We start from the raw sequence: 6000 nt of genomic DNA on the forward strand, positions 1-6000 counted from the left end.
CTAACGTATCATTCATTTACTAGTACTAGAATATGGTTTGTTACTAGACACATTACACCACATACTGATCTGTGTACTTGCACACAATCATACAATGTATTGTAAACCTCAAAGGTACTGGGTGCTTTCCTGTAAATATTCTACAAACAGTAACAAATGACATATTAAAATCTCTGTTAGAGATGGATGGGGCTACTTTTTTGATTCAACTGAGGCTGTTGATATTCACTGAATACAAATACTGATTTCCACCCTGGAGAGGGTGGAGATGGGAGTGAGGCAATGGGAAGAGGGTGCTGGCTAAATGATGACTTGAAGGCAGGAACAGGAAGGGGGAATCAGGCACTAGGGGATGGTGGCAAGAGGTGCTGGATCATAATAAAAAATGGCTGGTGCCATGTGGAAGCAGACATTTAAAGTGTCTGGACCAGATCCGGTGCCCTTTGAAGTCAATGGAAACAAGATCAAGCCCTCTGTATTTTGTTTTTGACTCATTCATCTAAATATTGGTAAAATGGCTGGATTTGTATAAATGTGAATAAAAGGTTTGTCATGTTCCTGATGCCACATAATATTATAATATACATGGCGATACAAATTACATGTTGGTAAATGAGTATTAATGATCATACATTAGTAGAAGTTCCGTGATAAGAGGGGGAAGGGAGAGGTTGTAGCAGGAAGAACAAGACACAGGAGAGTGTAAGATAAAGTATGTCTCCTCAGTCTTTGAGCCTGATTCTCTACTATCGTCCTCCCATTTAATGCCTGTATAATTCAAGCTCTTTATTTTATACACCTCTGTGGGTTGTTTTTCCTGCTTCATCCATATCCATCCACCCCTCAATGTACCAAATTATCCTCTCACTCATTTACTGAACTGTAATTTACACCACTATCTGCATAGCTTGTGAATATAGGCCCTAGTTTCTGGAGTATTGTCATATTTTTCATTGGTATATAGAAGTCATATGGCATGTCAAAATTGAATCATAGAAGCCTAGTGTTTTTTAATAGAAGACAAAGGTTTGTACAATCATGTTGTTAAACAGGGAATCTGGGAATGGTGTGTGCCTTCATTCCTGAAGAAAGGAGTGCCTAGTAAAGAGGAATCTATTATAAATCACATTTTTAGTGAGAATGGCAAAGCTGCATAAAACTCTTGCCTTAGGGAATCTGTCTAATTTGTCAGCTAAAATCCAGTCTCCTGATAGAAAACTAGTCTATTCATGCTTCATGGAGACTAATTACCCACAGAAAGAATCTGTTCAGGGAACTGTCAACAATGACTTAGTGTGGCATAATCATCATATGGGATTTCAAAGCTTCCAAAATCAGTGGAGTTCTCCCTGCTCATTGTGCCATGCCTTAGACATGCATCAGTTCCTTATCTCTCTCTCTCTCACACACACACACACACACACACACACATATCACTTCACAACCTGGTGGGTGGTGTCTCCTAAGGAGAATGAAGTTAGGGTGACCAGATATCCCAATTTTACAGGGACAGTCCCAATTTTGGGGTGTTTTTCTTATATAGGCTCCTGTTATCCCCCACCCTCTGTCCCCATTTTTCATATTTGCTGTCTGGTTGCCCTAAATGAAGTACCATCATCATGGGTTATTCCCAATAAACTGAAAAATAGGAAGAGAACTTGCTTTGTCTCTTAGAAAGGATTTTCCATTTCTGTGGTATAAATGGAAATAGTGTACCACTAGTGACAATATGGAAGTGCAATGAATATGAAAGTCAAGCACTATATCTACAGTGATAACTTGCATACATTTTTTGAATGTATAAGGGTAATCATTTCCATACAGTGTACACCAGTGTAAAGCAGAAGAAAATCTAAGTGGAGTTACACCAGATTTGCACCTTATACGTCAGAGAAGAATTTGTCTCTACGGGTTTTAGGGGTAATAAAAGCCACTCTGATAATTTTCTAACTATAGATCATAATTTATTTCCCAAAAGAAAAAATAAAGTTATATATAATGGAATGGAATTCATCTGCTATTAGTGGAACAAATTCTAAATGTCCTGAACACCTGCCTTTTCTATTGATATCAATGGAAGTCTGAGGTGCTTAGCATCCCTTAGGATCTAACTCAGTCCTTAGGTCCAAACTCAGGGGAGTGTTGCTTGAGTAATGGCTGGATCCTAAGATGAGCGGATCTCCTACAATTATCATTTTAGTCAATGAGTACAGCAGTACTCAATACATCTCAGGATTAAGTCATGATCCTGCAAGGTGCTCAGCCCATAGAAGTAGATACTTAGAACTTTACAGGATCGGACCTTAGGAAGGTCTTCAGCATTGCGTCCATTTTGTTTCAAAGGAAACTAGTGCCCTTGTTGAATAAGGCTTAAAACAGATAAAAATGTTGGGTCAGGAAAGGGTGTATATCAGCTTTTGTTTTATAACAGTGGCTTAAAAACAAAATCTTAGTTAAGATGCTATTCATTACCAGAAATCATTGTTGCAACTAAACAGGCATTGAATATACTGCTGCTGACTAATTCAAACTCTGATTCAACAAAGTACTTAAATGCATGGTTAATTGTAAAAATGTGAATAGTCCTACAAAGTCCCTGCAATGGGACTACTCACATGCTTAAAAATAGGCGTGTGTTCAAGTACCTTGATGAATCAAGGCCCACTGCTTTATTTGATTCATAAATGCCATCAATAACTAGTTATTTCTCAAGGAGTGCAATAGAGAAAAAAAGGAGCATAACTGTCCAAAAGAAGGCACTGTTAAGTGTTTACTTTTAAATAAAAGAACACTTTTGAAATATTAAATAAAGAGAGATTACAATATCCAAGTCACTCCAGCCTACCTCAAAAATAGTGATATGAATTAATGATTTACTCTAGGTTATACATCTATTTGCTTTGGTATTCATAAAAAATGCACTGTTACCTTAGCGACCTGAACATCACACATAATTTAGTCTATCCTTGATCTAAAGTACACCCTCTTAAGGAAATGCACATAGTTTCTCATGAGAACACTTTTCCCTTTTTCATTGTAAAGGAGGAAATAATGAATTGGTTTGTCCTGAATGGGCCATTTTTGATCTTTTCTTTTCTCCCCATTACTAATGATATCTGAGATTTAAACACCTATCAGCATCTAACTCAACCACCCGATTCACAGGACTCTTCTAACAATACCCTCAGTCTTAACAGAGAAACACCAATTTTACTCATTTTATCAGTCTTGAAATATCATCCACCCCTTTGAAACAAATTCATTAAGCTACAAAAGGCTAGTTTCTTCCCCCATCCGCCTTTTAAACATGTAGAGCCTGATTCTCCATTGCCTTGCGTGTTGTGTGCTCATTTACGCAAGTGCAAAAAACGTATACTCTGATATGCTAGCTTTTTCCATTGACTTTGCACTCACATGGCTGGACTCATAGTGGCTCTGTGGCCCCCTTTGTGCTGGTGTATATGGCATAAAGGGCTTGCAAAGCAGCTGCATGACCACTTTTCCAGCTTCTCCTAGGGAATAGCGTGGCAGAAGAAGACTTCTATGGGAACTGGGGACCTTGCCCTGTGCCCCTCTCCACATAACAAAAGATTCTTGTGCAGAGGGTAGCTGGGAAGCAAGCCAGAGTTGGGAGGGAAGAGGCTCAGATAGTCTTAAATCCCGACAGGTCTGCACCACTGCAAAGTCCCAGAGCGACCATTGCAGCAGGGGCACAAATTAGGGCTGCCCTTGTCTGTGCTGGTGATTGAGGTGGCCCCTAGCAGTTCCTGAGCAGGGAGAAGCACAAACCACTTCTCTTCCTTCCCTGTCTGGCATAGTGCCAGCATGGGGATGGACACCAGGAATGAGCACAGGTATGAATGACAGTACAAGGTGGTAGGCATTGGAGAGTCAGGCCCTTAGTGAATTTAATGTTCCTGAGAAATGATGGATGGACAGCTGTCAAAACTATCCACTGAGCAGGTCAGGCATGAGCGGTGCAGATTTCCCCACACTACCCTGCCGATATCAAAAACAGCAAGGAGACTAGTCAAAGGATGTGGTTTACATCACAAATAAAAGTTCATTCCAGATGTTGCTTTTTTTAAATTAGAGATTTATACAAATGTGCAAGAAGAAAACAAATAAACAGACTGACTTAAAGCCTCAAAATAGTCACAAAACTCATTACTCAGAAAACAAATAAACAGACTGACTTAAAGCCTCAAAATAGTTACAAAAATCATTACTCAGTATCACATAATTATACCACATTCTTTGCTCAGCACCTATTGACCTCTTGCTCCCAAAGAACTGAATTTAGGATGATCTGGATCTTCATCTCTTAGCCCATGTTTCTCAAAACTCACAGTCACACACCTTTTCAAATAGTCACCTCACTGTGTCATTTTACCTCCAGTAATATCGCTAAACAACAGCATTTCATTTGTTCTGTTGCAGGCAGGGGGTCTCACCAAAAGGAAAATATTTTACAGAACTACTGAGAGAGAGTCAGTAAATGAAGGTGTGACAGAATGACAATTTCCTGCAATATCTTGACTGAATATTTTTTAATTAAGTTAAACTTGATTGAATTAGGTTAATACCTTGCGGGGGGGTCCATGGTATTAAAAATGCAACTGTTTAGGTGTTATTGTGGAATTTGTATGGTTTTCTGTGGGAACAGTGAATAGGAGAACAGCAGAAGGTGATTAGGTACATTCATTTAGGCTGTGACATCTCCAGAGAAACCACCCCCTGGAAAAGTGTGCATAAACTAGTTCAAAGAGACAAAGCAAGAGGTTTTTGATAAATAGCCTGGTTTTAAACTGGCTCAGGGCCTTCTTCCTGATCCAGCAAATGGACAGGAACCGTGGTTCATAGAGGGCCCCAATCCTTAGGATACAGTTGGAAGGATTGAGCATACAGACGTCCCATATGACTGTGTGCTTGTTCTGAGATGAAGCTGTGATGCACTTGTAGCCACAAGGAATCCCCTTGTGTGGAGGTTTGAAGGGCTGCTCCTGTCAGAATCCATGTTAGAGTTGGGGTTATTAGCATGAATGTAGGTTCTTTTATTGTTTTGAATATGTTTTCTCTGTAATTTTTTTTAACCTTAAGAATAAAGTAGGTTGCATAGGAAGTGCTTTGTGTTACCGTATAACTGTAGGAATTACTCCTGTTAACCATCTCTGAAGAGAAAGTAAGCAAGTGTCCTTGGGCAAACTGTGCTGCAATAGACACAGTGAAGGCAGAGAACTGTGCAGCTTGGAAATACCCTGGTCGGAAGGGAGAGAGACATGGGTCTCCACCCAGAAGAAGCAATAGCTGGGGAGTTGGAAGCCTGAGAGTGCGTGCCATTGCTGGACCACTAAGGGGAAGATAACAATGCAGTTGCCCTGAACTGTAACAGAAGGGAACCCAAGCTGCTAGACTGAATATATAAATTATCTAATTGATGTTATTTGTTCTTTGATATAAAAATGTGCTGTTAATTATCTGGGTTTTTTTAAACAAACAAAACAGTACAAATTTGAGTCACGCAACTCAGACAAAAATAGACTAACCCAGCTATTAAATAAAAATAGCCTGTGTATATGGATGACTGAGTTTCGGTTAGTTTGTCCTATCTTGGCTGGTCATTGGAAAACATAGAAAGTGGCCCATTAGATTTGATGAAAAAAATCTATTTTCTCATGACATCACAGCCCACTATTTCATTGGAGAATTAAGCCATTTATCAATATAACAAGTACAGCACTTGCAGCACTTGTACCATCCATAATGTTGCAACAATAGGGGTTGGAAGATAGTTCTACCTTGATGGCCATTCCGTCATCGGCTTCTCCACGGGGGTCTACCAACTAAAGTACTAATTAATATGGTGAGTTTTGTGCTGTGGACACCTGTCCACTAGGAAGTAGACTGACACCACCAACTAATTTCAGACAGGCTACCAAACATCCACCAATTATTATTATTTATTATTATTAATTCATACTGAGATTATGCCTAGAGTCT

Source organism: Mauremys reevesii, linkage group 1, assembly GCF_016161935.1.
Source record: "Mauremys reevesii isolate NIE-2019 linkage group 1, ASM1616193v1, whole genome shotgun sequence".
Taxonomy (NCBI): Eukaryota; Metazoa; Chordata; order Testudines; family Geoemydidae; genus Mauremys; species Mauremys reevesii.